At 40.7% G+C, this 16,582-nt stretch overlaps 1 pseudogene; it reads left to right on the top strand.

Annotated features, from left to right (window-relative positions):
- The first annotated feature begins 1,753 nt into the window (after positions 1-1,753).
- Positions 1,754-2,311, top strand: LOC118833961 (annotated as a pseudogene).
- Positions 2,312-16,582: the final 14,271 nt, after the last annotated feature.

Raw genomic sequence — 16,582 nt, 5'->3', positions numbered from 1 at the left:
ATGCAATGTTTCTTGCATGAGTTACTTCCCCCCAAAAAATGAGGTTTAATAGGGATAAATGTAAAAACCTACAATTAAATTAAGAAACCAATGCAAAAGTAGAGGATATGGGAAATGTGGTCAAGATAGCATCTCATACAAAAAGAATCTCTGGGTTTTAGTGGACCACAAGCTCAAAATGAGTCATTAGTTTGATGTGACAGCTGAAAAAGTGAATGCTGCCTTTAGCTGAATTATCAGGGGCATAGTGTCCATGGTGTCCAGAATAAGGGAGCTGTTAGTCTTACTGTATGCGCTGCTTCAAGTCAGAATACATTTGGAGTACTGAGTTCTGTTCTGGGGAGTACATTTTTTAGAAGAATATTGACAAGCTGGAAAGAAAAGTTTCTAGGATGGTAAGAAGACTAAAGTTAAGCCCTGGGATGAACACCTGAAGGAAGTAGGGATATTTAATCTGAAAAAGAAATTACTTGTGAGAGACATGATAAACATCTCAGTTATTTCAAGGATTATTTTATAGAAGAAGGATTAGATTTACTCATGTTGTCCCCAGAGGACAAAATGAGGGACAGTAGATGGAAGTTTCAGAGAGACTCGGTGTAAGGAGAAACTTTCCAACAATTAGAGTTGTCCAAGAATGGAACAGGCATGAGAGGCAATGAGTTCCCATCATTGGATGTCATTAAGCAAAGACTCAGGTAGCTAGGTGGTGCCATAGTGCATAGAGTCCCTGGCTTGGAGTCAGGAAAACTCATCTCACTGAGTTAAAATGTGGCTTCAGACACTTACTAGCTGTGTGACCCTGGGCAAGTCACTTAACCCTGTAGGCCTCAGTTTCCTCATCTGTAAAATAAGCTGGAGAAGTAAATGGCAAATCACTCCAGTACCTCTGCCAAGAAAACCATAAAGGCGGTCACGGTGAGTCAGACATGACTGAAGAATGACACAACCGCGAAAGCAAAGACTCAATGATCATTTGCCAAGGAAGTTGATCTCTAAAATCTCTTAAAACTCTGAGAGTCTTTCCTTCTATATTCAAGAATGAGATCATTTGGGACACAGTTAAAGGCTTATACACATTTACTGTAACTTTATTTCCTACTACAGCTACTTTAAGAGAGAGAGCCCTTAATTACTCTCTTGCATGGTAACTATGAGTTCCAGCCTCTTCCAGGCTTCCACATAAATGTCCAGCACTGGATTTTTTTTATTCTGATATTTTATATGTCTTTGTGCCTCTCCCATCCTGTCCCAGGCACTCACAGAGTATTTGAGGTGAAGGCAGGATTTCTGTCCTCCCCTTGATAGTCTTTCTTTAGATCCCCCACTTCTAGATCAGAAGTCATAGGACTTAGAACTAGAAGGAAACTTTGCGATGTCTAGTTCAACCCAATAACTTAAGATGAAGAAACTAAGATTCCCCAAGAAATGAAGTGACTTGACAGGGGTTATGTAGGTAATGAGGCAGATTAGTAAAGATCTAAACCCAACTTCTTTGATTCCAAACCTACTCCTCATTCTCCTCTACGACTTGAGGATCTCTGTGGCCTTTTCCCTTTATGAAAGTCTATGAAGGGTGGGAGGGAAGTAAGGGGAGGGACCGAGGGACCGGAGGAGCGGAGGTCCTGGGAGCCTGGAGAGGGAGACGCCACCAGCACCACTGCAGAGCAGCAGAGGAGCCCTGGAGGTCGCCCCTCAGACCCGGGTCCAGTCATCCTCCATCCCCTCTCCTCCCACCTTGGTCCCGGGAGTCATGGGTAGCTTGAGGCAGCGCTTCCAGAGGTTCCTGGAGCAGAAAAACATTGTCACCGATTTGCTGGGGAAGCTGGAAGAGATCACCGGTGTCAAAAAGTACTACCTGGCTACAGGTTCCATTGCTTTCTTGGCCCTCTATCTCATATTTGGCTACAGCGCCTCCCTGCTCTGCAATCTCATTGGATTCATCTACCAAGCATATGCCTCCATCAAGGCCATTGAAAGCCCCAACAAAGATGATGATACCATCTGGCTAACATACTGGGTGGTGTACAGCATTTTTGGCCTGGCTGAGTTCTTCTCTGACATCTTCCTTTTCTGGTTCCCCTTCTACTATGCAGGGAGGTGTGCCTTCTTGCTGTAGTGCATGCTTCCAGTGGCCTGCAATGGCTCCCAGATCCTGTACCATCGCCTGATCTGCTCCACCTTCCTGAGGCACCAGGCTTCCATGGACAGCCTGGTGACTGACCTGAATGGACGAGCCCTGGACACAGCAGCCAGTCTGACCCGGGAAGCAACCAAGGCAGGTATGACTCACCTCCAGAAGAATAAGTGAAGAGATCACTCCTGAGCCAGACGCTTCGAATGACTGGACACCCTCCTCCCAGCCCCCTCAGCATCAAGGGACCATGGCCCCCAGTCCTGGCCCATGTCTAAGCAGCTGACCCCTCCCAGCTGCATGACTCCAATCAGCTCCACCCTCTTGGGCTTTAGGGCATTAGAGAAGTCTCCCCTGGCTGGGAGGTGGGATGGGCATGGGGGGACCTCTGCCCATTTAGGATCCACCAGCATCTGCTAAAGGCCCTGCTGGCGCTCAGACTGTTCTAAGCACCCACCTCTGGCCCCTCCACCCTCCACTGGCCTCCCACAGGACTCTTGATGTGTCCTGGCCATTTCAGCTGCCCATGTATTAAAAAAAAAAAGTCTTACACAGGCCAAAAAAAAAAGAAAGAAAGTCTATGAAAGAGAGAGCTATGCTGTATTAAAATTTGTTTTTAAAAAGTTAAGATTTGCTCTAGGCTGAGATTTTTCTAACTCTAAGCTCTTTAACAGAGAACAGCCTGTAATAGAGAATAGAGGTATCTAATCTTGTTTTAGTGATGACTGATGCAAATTAGATCATTTGGTTCAAATTAGAAACATCAGCTCTAAGCTTCAAAAGTCAATGAGCTAAAGTTATTAGTTTTAGAGAGGCAGTCAGGTGGATGAAAATCTTTTCCTGATTGGAAAAGATCAGTCATGGGATTTGCCAGTACAAAACGTAACAATAAGAATAATGAAAATAAAAATAAAAAATAGTAATAACATACTTATATGTAGCTTTCTGGTTTAGAAGCACCACCCCCTACCTTTTCTTTTTTTTTCACAACAACCCAGCAAAGGAAATAGTTCAAGCATTATTATCATTTTACACAGGTGGAAAATGAGGCTTGCAGAGTGAGCGTCTGATTCAGATTAGATGACCTATAAGACTCCTAGATCTAAATCTTGGACCCTATGATTTCATGAAGAGACTTGCTGATGGTCATATAGCTGAACCCACATCTTCGGACTCTTACACCAGTGCTTTCTCTTTTATATCATATTGCATTGATGTATATAGGACATATTCTGGATCATTGCTGTTGAATCATTTTCAGGTGAGTCTGACTCTTTGTGACCCAATTTGGGGTTTTCTTGGCAAAGATACTGAAGTCGTTTGCCATTTCCTTATCCAGCTCATTTTACCGATGAGGAACTGAGGCAAACAGGGTTAAATGACTTGCCCAGGGTCACACAACTAGTAAGTGCATGAGGCTAGATTTGAACCCTGGAGGATCATCTATTTGGATTGGAAAGGGTCCTCAGAAGTCATCTAGTCCAACACATTCTTTTTGCGGAAGATGGACTGAAGTCCAGAGAAACCAATGACTTGCCTAAGATCACACAGGTAACCATGATCTTGTTTGTGCTCCTTACCACAGAAAAAAGAGGAGAGAACAATATTGTAAACAGTCTACAATAATGATCTGAGTGCAGAGAGAAGCAGTCTAACAGCTTTTCTATGATCATAGCAAAAGCATCCATAGATAGGATTATCCTCTATTAGAAAAAAAATTTCAGGAGAGTTTACTTATTAGGAAAGAAAGTTGAGTCATTTCAGACTCTCTGTGACTTCATTCAAGGTTTTCTTAGCAAAGATACTGGAATGGTTTGTCATGTCCTTCTCCAGCTCATTTTACAGATGGGGAACTGAGGCAAATAGGGTAAGTGACTTGCCCAGTCACACAGCTAGTAAGTGTCTGAGGCCAGATTTGAACTCAGGAAGATGAGTCTTCACCTGGTGCTATCCATTGCACTGCCTAGCTGCCCTTGGCCTTTGAGCGGGAAAAATGGAGATCAAATCAATTTGTAACCAGCAGAAGGTATTGTTGGCCACTTGCCTAATTCGGTTTACCGATAAAGACCAGGAGCTTTGTTTGTGCCATATCTGCCCTAGCAAGCCATGGAACATCTGCGAATTCCCAGGGAAACATAGAGCCCCCTTTCTTCCTTAGAGGTGGTGACCACTATTTCCTATTTTTTGGATTGCAATGCTAGCCTCATTAGTCTAAAGATGTGGTCTGTGTTTAAATAGCAACTATATCTGGTCTCAGCGCCCAAACACTGGGAAAATTCTGCCATCTTCTCTTCATGATGTCTTGAAATAGACCCCAAACACATGAGCATGCCATAATGAAGTCAATCATACAAGCAACATTTGGCTGTATATAGTTCTTTACCCATGCCCATAGAAGCAAAAGGAATAAAATAAAATATGTTGAGGCAAGTACCATGTGGGCTAACATGTCTATAGCTTCTTCCCAGCCCTTGACCAGTTAATGCAAGTGTGCCCATACCCAGGAATTTCAGGGACACAGTTCACGTGTTTAGATTCAGACAGAGATCCCCATTACCTATTCCTATTGGGAACTAGCATATTTCCTCAGTGCCATTCTATTTCTGCTGGCCTCTAGGTGAGTTAACATCCAGTCAGTTAAAGTAACTCAGGATTGGAGGGGTTGCTTCCTCCAGGGACTGTTTTCCCTCATTCACCACTCTGTCCCTGGCTGGTACCTCTGATCCCTATGTCTGCCTGCTCTCCTTTTCAGTTGGCTCATTGGTTGGATAGGGAAGACACAGCTCATGCACATGAGTTTGGCATTGATTGTGTAGTGAGGAGTGGGGTCAAGTACAGACCCAGAAATGGAGAAAGACTCCTCCAATGCTTAGCATTCCTTCTCATCCTTGTATTTCCTACACCTCTGCCTTCTAGGTAAATTTTAAAAGACATGGGCAAATAAGCCCTACCATGTGAAGTCTAGCCACTTCAATTTGAAGAAAGCATAGGAGATAGAAAGGATTCTGAGAAAGACAACTTAAGCAATCAAGGCAAAGGAAGGGTTTCCTTAGAAAGATATCCTTTAAGAAAAAAAGACCTCTTAAAGATGGAAAGAGAAAGGATGAGAAGCAATGTAATCGAAGTTTATAAAATCCCCAAAATACTTTCATGCGATGCTCGTGTGCTCCAGTCTATACCTCTGACCGGGACCTCCAGCTCTCACTCTGTGACCTTGGAGCTCTGATCAGTAAGCGTTCTCCACTTCTAGATAAGACCCAGACCTCCCATGCTGCTGCTGTCCAGCCATCTTCATGCCTTTTGGATACAACTCCTCTCCCACCACCTTCCATTTCTAGGTCTGAAAAGAGTAAAAAATCAACATTACCCTTCTTGGAAAGATCGTGTCAAGCAATTTTCCCATAATTCTACTCATAATCCCTAGGACTTTCTGACACAAACATCCTTCCCTATTATGTGTGTGTGTGTGTGTGTGTGTGTGTGTGTGTGTGTGCGCATGCGCACACGTGTTATCTTTCCTATTAGTATGGAAGCTCTTTGGTTTTTTGGTCTTTTGATTTCTGATACTTAGAATGGTCCCTAACTTCTACTAAGCTCTTAAATGCTTTTTCTTTCATTCACTCATGAAAGGTGTGAGTAAAGTAGTAATACTAGTATATATTTCTGAAGTGCATTAGGATTACAGTGCCCTTTCTTGTACAATAATTCAGACTTAGTTCACCAAATCTTAAAACAGACATCATAAAAAAGGCAGAATATCAGACTTAGATGGGCTCCTAGACAGCACCATGTTCAGTTTTCTCATCAACGCCTCTCCTCATCACCTAGAAGCATTTTCAGACCAGGAAAAATAAAACAACTAATGGGGGGAGAATGGGGGGGTGCAAAGGGATGCCTTAAACTTATTGGTGAGAGACTGAAAACATTAATGGGCTCATGAAGTATTTGCACAAATTCAGGAATGACAAATCCATAATGAAATCAGTTGTTAAAGGGAACATTCTTAAATTTTAAAGACTGAAGTCATTTAGTCAGAGACCTTATTAGCTTCATCTGTTCCTTGGTACCACTGTCAAAAACAAACCTTGATGCCGTGTGGCAATTCCGATGTTTTTGTTTGATCGGCACAAATCATAATTTCAATAAGAATCTTAACAAAAGGAATTTTCAAGTTTCATCTCTATTTGACTTAGCATCCATTTTAGAAAGAACTTTGAATCTGAAGTTATTAAACCTGAGCCCGAAGCCCAGCTGCGTCACTGGGACTTCAGGCAAGTCATTGCATCTTTCTGAGAGTTGGCTTAGTGGGTAGAGTCCTGGGCCTGGAGTCAGGAAGACCCAAGTTCAAATCCAGCCTCAGATACTCACTAGCTTTGCTACCCTGGGCAAGCCACTTAACTTCTGTTTCTTTAATCTACTGGAAAAGGAAAAGGCAAACCACTCCAGCATCTTTCCCAAGAAAACACCATACAGAGTAATAAGCTGGATGTGACTGAACAACCAAGCAACAATAACAATAGTACACCTGGGAAGGGTGTCCCAGACTCTACCCCTTTATAGTCAACTAAGTGGCTCAGTGGATAGATCGATAGGCCTGGAGTCAGGAAGACCTGAATTCAAATGGGCCTCACTTACTAGCTGTGTGACCCTGGGCAAGTCATTCAACCCTGTTTGCCACAGTTTCGCCATCTATAAGAGGAGCTGGTAAAGGAAATGGCAAACTACTCCAGTATCTCTGCCAAGAAAACTCCAAGTGGGGTCATGAAGAGTCAGAAATGACTGAACAACAATAACACAAAATGGAATCACACTTATACTCCCCACCTCATTGTGTTTTCTTAATGCATTTTAAAGGATAGAATACCACATATATGTAGGTTGTGATTTTTGTCTATCTTGGGTTCCACATTTCTATATGATAGTGCAGTGCCATAAAAAGCCAAAGGTCTCGCGCTGCATCCAGGGCATCTCCAGTCATCCAATCTATATCTTGCCACTGGATGCAGATGGCTTCAGAGTAGAAAGTAAAGGCTGGTAACTTTGTACAGCCCTGCCTCACTTAAATTCTATTCACTTACAAGTCATGCCCTCCCCTTCCTGATATCATTGGTCTTCAAGAATGAAGGACAAATAACAGCAATCTGATTATTCTAATTATCCAGAAGTTATTTTTTTCATCTGATCCATCAATAAAAATTATTTACTGCCTAGTGGTAGTAAAATGGTCCTTGGATTATCAGGCTGATTGGCTATATCTGCTTATTTTTGTCATCTAGACTCAGCCCATATCTCACTGAATGAAATACTTTCTAAATGGCACGATATTCTTTAAAATTTTCATTGAAAAGTTCTATGGTTTCCTTAACCTCATTCACATTTGCAGTAGGAACTTTTAGTAATAGAATGCAGCATTTGCACTATGTAATAGGCCTATAATTATACCAACATTCTAGAAATGAAGCAAGGAAAGCTTTGAAGAGAAAAGAAACTCTAAGACAACCTAAGCTGTTCTCAGCATCAGTGTGCTTGCCACTGAACACATGTATACACATCTATACGTCAAAATGGTGGGCTTTAGCACAAGCGCTACAGGTATTTTGTTTTCACTAGTTTTACACTTTTTACTCTTGGGAGAGTTAATTACAAACAATTTAATTAAGATGTCTTACTCATTAATGTTATAGTAGCTTAGCAAGTTTGGGTTAGCTCAGCAGGTTGCAAAGGTTTAATTTTATCAGTTATCTTCCCATTAACTCATACAGCATCAGTACTGTGCTTGTTTTTCTCCTTCCCTGCCTGGGGTATCTAGATAGTTGAAAATATCATTAAGACTAAGAATTCAGGAAGAACTCTATTTTCGGGTTGCCACCTGGTCCTAATCAGTCCTGGCTTTCCATTTCAGATCTTAGGAAACAAGATCAAAGATATTTGTGTTAATTTCTTCCCAATAGGACCAGCCTAACAGAACCAGCCAATCATCTTTTGCTATATTATAAAAATGTTGGAATCTAGATTTCCATGAATATTATGGGAAATATAGTGTACAATTTCTTGCCTACTTAGGAGGTGAAAAGTTGAATATTGTGATTAAAGAAGATGGTAATTAATGTCTACAGTATTGTTTTAGTCATTTTAGTTGTGTCCGACTTTTTGTGACCCCATTTGAGGTTTTCTTAGCAAAGATACTGGGAGTAATTTGCTATTTCCTTCTCCAGCATATTTTAGAGATGAAGAAACTGAGGCAAACATGGTTAAGTGACTTGAGCAGGGTCACACAGCTAGTAAGTGTCTGAGACCAAATTTGAACTCAGGTAGATGAGTCTTTCTGACTCCAGGCCCAGCACTCTATCCAGTGAGCCATGTAGCTGCGCCTCATGTCCACAGTAGGAAAAAACAATTAGCTATCTAATGACGTATCCCTTTCTTTATATTTTACTTCTTAGAGGTACTTTTAGTTTAAGTCATAGTTTACACCTTGATACAGGTGTTTTCATTTGAAAGCACTCTAACACTGTCTGCCTCTTTATGAAACACAAACATCAAGAAGTTCGAATGTTTTTGTTAGATTTAACTTCATTAATTGACCCTCATGACCTATAATCTGGCATAATACATTGGCAAACAAATAATTAGCTTTAAGAGCAAGCAAAGAAGAATTTCTGAATTATTAAATATTTCTTCCTCTCTTTTCACAGTAGTTATGTATTCTGTATTTAACCAAAACATGCTAATGTTGACTGAATCTGACCCCTTCCTCCATACATCTGTGGATGTACAAGTCCTAGGTTGTGGTCATTCGTTCATTTCATTTTGCAAGATGAAAGCCCTGACCAACGGAGAACTAGAATTCATGATCTTGTGACAATTCTTTCCATTTATTTTTTACCAAGCAGACTATTGGCACAATTCCCTTACTGGTCAATCATTTATGATCTGGTGGGATCCAGTCAGGAAACTATAATTCAAAGGAGTCCATCTCTTATGACTGTACAGGGAAAATCAACGAAAAGCAAGCATCAGCACTCAGAGATAGGTTTAACAAACTTTATTGTTGCTCACAGGAGAGGGAGGAAAATAGCCTCTAACAAGGACAGCCTGAGCGTGTGGCCTCTAGGTCCTCACAGCACTGGGGAGAGTGGGGTGGGGAAAGTATCTATAATACAGTTAGAAGTCCAGTGCCCCTCAAGGCTCTCTCAAGCATATATCATTTGAGACAAAGTGTTAATAAGATAACAATGAGAGACTTTCCTCTTATCTATAGGACGAGTAAAGTGAAAAATTACTGAACAAGGGGTGAGGGGTGAGAAAGACAGAAGCAAGAAAATTAATCTTAAAGGTGCTACCATTCCAGGAAGAGGCTGGAAAGAGCTAATATCAAATCTCTGACTTTATTAGCCTTGATGTACTTGCATCCTGGGGAAATGGAGCCGCATTACTCAAACCTGTTTTCAGCGTGATCACAGTGATATTTGCTGTTTCACTTACAATATAACTATATGGCTAGTGTGAACTGAATAAGGGTAGCAAGGTGGTACAATGAGTGGAGCTCTGGTCCTGGAGTCAGGGAGGCCTGAGTTCAACTCCAGCCTCAGACACTTACTAGCTGGGTGACCCTGGGCAAGTCACTTAACCCTGTTTGCCTTAGTTTCCTCATCTGTAAAATGAGCTGGAGAAGGAAATGACAAACTACTCCAGTATCTTTGCCAAGAAAACCCCAAATGCGGTTATGAATGTGGACATATCTGACACAACTGAACAACAACAGAAGCTGAATAAAATACACTGGATGTGTGTGTGTGTGTGTGTGTGCGCGCGCGCATATATATGCACTTTTGTTTATACACTACATGCAAATACAATATAAGAAGAAAAACCACTTATTGAGGTCAGGGACTTTTCTTCATTTTTTGGTCTTCACTTCTCCACTGACTAGCACAATGCCTTGCACATAGTTGGCACTTAGTAAATGTTTGTTTAATTAAATTATTTGCTTTTACCAAAAGAGAACATGCCCAGTTTTCATTGTCATAAGCCCATATATAAGAAGAGGAAAATAAAATTAATAAACTTAGAAATTCCAAATTATGAATTATGGTCAGAGTAGTACATACATTCACTTGGAGGGACTACGGTTAACCAGGACTCTCAATCCAGGCCTCCTTCCACTACAACTCATATGATTATACAAGTTGTTTTAACAAAACAAAAACGTCTTTATACCATTAAGTAATTTTCAAATATCCACCTCCTTTACGTCTTTCAAATGTTTCAAGTCAGGGAGTGTTCCCACCCACTTAAAATGAGATCATAGATACTGAAATATAAAATCAGCAATGATGCCCTTTCTCATTCGATGAAGAACTGCATTGACTGTGATGGCCAAGGGCTACCTTCACTGTATGGATTTATCCAGACAATTTGATCTATTACATTTTAATAAGACAGAATTTAGCTCATGGAAACTAAAAATAGGGCTCCTTTTCCTATTGAATCCCTATGAACACCTTTATAAAAGCCATTCTTCTCCAATACTTTAGAATCAAAAAGCAATGCAGAGAGCTGCTGCTGCTTACAAAAACCCTCTGAGAAAACAATGATTTTTGCAGCTGAGAGAAAAGATGGAAATGAACAACATTTTGGTGCAGTGCTGTGATTTTGTAGCATAAAGCTGTATTTTCTGGCGACAAAATGCAGAGGCTGGATCAGTTATGTGAAGATGTGAGTTCCCCCACAGGATTCTGGGAAATGATAACTGGTAAGTACCCACTGCCTGTGGAGGCGTGGCCCTGAAACAGTGGCCATTTTAAAATGCTTTCAGATCTAAAGTGGACGTAAGTAAGATCCTGTAATTTTCTTTCTCATAGCTTTCTGATAGTTCATCTGAAGGGTTGGCAATCTTTAAAAATGGGTGAGTCTCAATGCCAGCTCATTTACTTTTGCTCTGCCTATTAGAGTTTGTACTCAGTGGTTGCTGGTGGTGGAATGAGGATGGGGGTGAGGAGGCTGAGTTCTATCCGTCCACAAACCTTGGAGTGAAAGAACAAATTCCCACATATATTCCAGCCACTAAAGGGTTTTGGCAAGCAGCCACAGCAGCATCAACTGGTGGTCCCTCTGCCAAAGATGCCAGAGTCTGATGATGCCTGGGTTGGCCTGCTAAATGACTGAAAAATCATGTTTGCCTTAATACATCGCTGAAGGGCCAGCATTCAGATTTCTAGAGCTTTGTAAACAAAAAGTTATATGCCCATTGCCATACTGGCCAGACAAGTGCTCATGATTCTTGCCCAGCAGCTTGAGCTTCTTATTCTCCTACTCCCAGAATTCAGATCATCCTATAAACTGCCTGGTAAATTAATTGTACCTTGTTCTCTGGGTCAAACAGCCCAGTCAGTGGGTACTTAGTGAGCAGTTATTTTATGTCCAGCACCATCCCAAGTGCAGTGAGGAATATGAAAGGGGGACAATATTCCTTGAGAATGTACATTTTGCTGACAACCTTGCAATCTTTTGTTAATTTGGGAATGAAGGCAGAATCTTGTGAGACAGCATAGTATAATGGGAAACATACTAGACTGGGAGTCTGCCACCTAACTCCTAGTTCTCTCATTACTTCTGTATGACTATGGGCAAGTCATTTAGGATCACTGGGCCTCAGTTTCCTCAGATGAGATGGTTGAACTAACAGGTCTCTAAAGTCCCTTCCATTTCTAATGATCTTTGAGCCTGTAACTCGTTGGGCACAAAACATGTTTCTTTCTAGCTCCCATTTAACCACAAAAGAAGCCTTTATTTTAAACTCTCTTGTCCTTCCTTTGCTGGGTAATCTAATTTAAATGCAAGGAAGTCTGGCATGTTGTAAATGCTAGCTGGCAATCTAAGCGCATTTTCATTGACTTCATAGGATTCTTTGCCTCCCTCAAATATTTTGGATACAGAGAACATGGCACAGTCTCTCCAGTCAGTGCTAATGATGAGCAGAACGCCATAATGGGGAGCATGCTGCGTACAGATAGAGAGAAGTAATGTAAATGAACACGAGCCTCTCAAAATGGATGCCGCTTCCAAAGCTGCGAGGCTGGCGACCGACCACGAATGGCAAAGACTGTGACATCCAAGTGTCTGAGCTCCAGTCAAAGGCGACGGAGGCTGCCAATCGGAGACAATTAGCAAGCACGACTTCTCAATTGTGTTGACAGATGAGGGGAAAAAAATCAAATAGATGTGAGAACTGTGTTTATCCTGCTGCAGTGTTTTGCAATATTATGTCTATTGATTTGCTTTCTGTTTCTGAGTTATTGGGTGGATGGTGTGTCGTTCTGCCTATCAAACCAGGCAAGCTTGCCTTCACAGCTGCTTGTCAAGGGAGAATTTCTACACAAATCATCCAAACCAGTCTCACTGGGGACATTAGGCCAAAGATATTTTGTTATGATTTAATGAAAGGTGTGGGGGGGGGGGGAAGCTACTATAGCGTGTGGCTCAATTTTATTTTCATAACAATTGGTTATAGCTTTTGCATTCTGTAGTGCGGTGTGGTGTGTTCCACTGTAATTGGTTCTGTAGGTGCTTCAAGATCCAGTGAGTTAGGTGGGGGTTGGGAGGAGATGTCACTAGTGTTTTCTCTTATCTCCTGACTCCTGTGTGTAAAATCTGCCCTCAAGAGACAGGGATGAGGAATGCACTACTGTGCACATGCCAGTGAACCTTCCTTAAAATGACCATAACAACAAAAGATAGAGACCCCCTAAGAGCTCTGGATTTGGAGTCAAAGGGGGCGGTGGTTATCGTTCAGTCATTTTTCAGTCTGTCTGACTGTCTGTGACCTCATTTGGGGATTCCTTGGCAAAGATGTAGGAAATGATTTGCCATTTCCTTCTCCAGCTCATTTTACAAATAAGGAAACTGAGGCAAACAGGGTTAAGTGTCTGTAACAACAGTGCTACTTGCAGCTGCTGTGGGGGTATAAGCCCAATAACACCAGCACGCAGGAGGGCTGCTAGCACAGTTCTTTTGATCTGCTTTTCTAAAGGAAAGCAACTTTACAGTGATCAACAGTCTTATTTTAATCAAACATATATATATGTACACACACACACACGCACACGCGCACACACACACACACACACACACACACACACACACATATATATATGTATGTATGTATGTATGTATGTATATCATTCACTTAGTTCAGGGGAAAAGTCAGCACCCTGAACTTCAGAGAAAATACAAACAGAAATTACAAGCAGAAATTATATAAACAGACTAAATACAAACAACAAAGACCAACAGACAGGGGTTCTAACTATCTGGCCAAAAGCAATACATATATAGTTACTAGAGAGAAAAGCACCAACATTTAGGTTTTTCAAAGCAAGGGGGCTCCTTAACGGCTACCCAGAGTCTCATCTGGCTAGATCACAAGAACACTCTTCCAATGAGTGAGCCCCAAAGTAAAATGCTAACCTCAGAGTATAAATGCTCTTCTTCAGGGCCAGAGGGCATCACAACCCTCGTGACCCAGGCTCATGTGACTCAGGATCCAAGCAGGTCACATGTGCCTATTAAGGGGCAGGGAAGATCTTCAGATTGTATTACCATCACAGTGTCTTGTCCGGAGTCATACAGCTAATAAGCATTTGAGGCCAGATTTGAACTCAGGAAGATGAGTCATCCTGACTTCAGGCCTGGCACTCTACCCACTGTACCACCTAGCTGGGTTCAAATCCTTGCTTTGCTACATACTAGATATGTGATATTGACCAAGATATTTACATTTTCATCTCTAAAATAAGTTGCCTATGTTTATCTCTGAGTTTCCTACTGATTTGAAATCTATGCCTATGACCATAGTTTAATAAATAAAGCTTTTCTTCAGTATCCTCCTTCCTCATTCTTTGGTGTAGTTCCTCTAGGCCTGTATACCAGGGCCCTCCTGCTGTCCCATTGTTGCCCAGTGGTCCTCGACCTGTATATGTCTTTCCTGTTAAGTGCTTCATATTTGAGCAAATTCCCAACACTATCTGTCCATTTAAAGAAAAAAAAAGAAAAAAAATCAACTATCCCATGTCTTATGCCTTCACAATTATGCTCTTTGCTAGGGAATTAACAAATTCTAATATTAACTGAAATAAAATGAATTTGGTTTCATTCACTTATTTGTTTATTCTACTCATTCCTTGTTGTTGTTGCTGTTGTTTGGCCTTCATTCTCAAAGAGGACCATGATATCAGGAAGGTGTCGCTATGGCTTGCAAATGAATTTGATTTAAGCGAGGGAGATCTATTCATTATTAATTTAACAGATACTGACTGAGCACCTACCTTATGCATACTCCCTGTGGGAATACAAAAAAGTATAACAACTCCTTCGAAGAGTTTATAGTCAAATTAGGTAGATTAGATGTTGCTGAAGCTATAAAATCATCCAGATGTACAAATTTAATCTCCATCATATTTTCTCATGCAGTAGCAATTGTTGGAAGGTTTGCTAGTAGAGTTGTGACTTGGCCCATCCATTCTGGAAAGCAATTTGGAATTATAATCAAAATGTCACTAAACTGCACATACCTATCAACACCACTACTAGACCGACATACCATGTATACAAAAGTATGTATAGCAGCACTTTTTGTGGCAGCAAAGAACTTGAAACTAAGGGCATACCAAACAGTTGGTAAGTGGCCAAATCATGGTATATGAATGTAATTTAATACTATTACACCCTAAGAGATGATAAGAGGGTTGGCTTCAGAGAATCCTTAGATGTGTATTCACTCATACAAAGTGCAGTAAGCAGAACCAAGACAACTATTCGTACAATGACCACAACATTATATAGGAACAACTTGGAAAAACTGAAGAACTCTGATCAATTCGATGACAAATCATGATTCTAGAAGACTGATGATAAAGCATACCTCTTGCCTCTTGGAGGTGGAGGTAGGAGATGGAGAAGTGATGGACAATAATTGAAGTACAGTGCATACATTTTCAAACATGACTATCAGAAAACAAATTTATTTTGCTTGACTATTTTTGTTATAAGAGATAACCTGTATTTGGAGAGAGGAGAGATTAGGGAGCAGTGGGGAGGCAGCAATAGAGATGAAAAAAAGGGTAGAAATTAGGAAAGAAAAAAGTGTCTTTTAATTTTTTTCTAATATGAGGAAGCCAGAGAAGGACTTATAAAGGCACAAAATATGGCAATATTGGTATTGCCACATTACCTTCAGAGCATGTTGAAAGAAGTAACATGTAAATAATGGATTCATGGCTTCTTGTACAACCTCCATTTCTTGTCTTTTTAATATATAGAAATGTTCACATTTGTTGATGATTTTATAGTTCATATTTAAAATAAATTTTAAAATATTTATAGAAATCAGGGTACCAACCCAAAAAGTTAGTGTGGAAATGAATGAAGGGGATGAGCTTGGTTTTAGATATGTTAGGCTTCAGGAAAATAATGTAGAAATGACCAGCAGGCAAAGGGGAATATGGCTGTGGAGCTTGAGAGAAAAGTGATGTTTGGAGATTAAAAATCTCTTGGGAATCAACCACCTAGAATTCATAAAAAAATAGCAACACTGAAGGATGAGATCTCCAGGGGAATATGTTATATTATCTGATTTAAGGATCAGGAACTAATCTGTGGAGGGTTACTCTATGAAAGCTTATGTACAAGAGAATTTTATTCCATCCTACACAGGAGCATAGAAGAATAATTTCACACCATGCCAAGGTAAGGAATGTGTGTGTAAATGGAGTGTGGCAATCTCTCAAAAGTAGAAAAGTGAAGTCTAATTCTACCACCCAAGTAAGGCTTGAGAAATAGGTGAAATTGGCATTAGGACAAAATATCTCCATACTGCCTTCCAACTTATAAGGCTTTCCAACTTATGAGGCCTTCCAGGGCAGAAACTTTCTAAGTCCCCAATCTGTCCCTGTAGCCTCTTCCCAATAAAAGCTTTCTAATCTCATAAACTAATTCCAATGAATGTTTTGAGGTGAACTGCAGCTAATTATGTTACTAGTCTATGAAATATTTATGTTTGAATTAGGAATCTTGGCAATCAATGCCTCAATCAAAAGGAACTATCAATCAGGCTATTCTTTTACTCAAATCCTCCAATGGTTTTCCATTGCCTAAAGGATAAAGCCCAAGCTCTTAGCCTGGGCACTTAAACACCCTGGACTATGTGGCTCCAATTTACTTTTTCAAATTTATGTCACACAATGTATCACGACTCTCACCAAAATGGATTACTACCTATTCCTTAATAATATACTTTCTCACCCCCATGTTTTTGCTTACCTTGTTCCTTATTCTTAGAACTCTTCTCCTTCTACTCTGTTTCCAAGATGTGTATATTGAAAATCTACTTATCTTTCAAGGCCCTCTTAAATTTCCCTAATTCTCTTCAAATAGAAAGGATTCATCTCT

The sequence above is a fragment of the Trichosurus vulpecula genome, chromosome 1 (assembly GCF_011100635.1).
Source record: "Trichosurus vulpecula isolate mTriVul1 chromosome 1, mTriVul1.pri, whole genome shotgun sequence".
In the NCBI taxonomy this organism is placed as follows: domain Eukaryota; kingdom Metazoa; phylum Chordata; class Mammalia; order Diprotodontia; family Phalangeridae; genus Trichosurus; species Trichosurus vulpecula.
The sequence above is the reverse complement of the archived record's forward strand: the minus strand, read 5'-3'. Positions and strand labels throughout refer to the sequence as shown.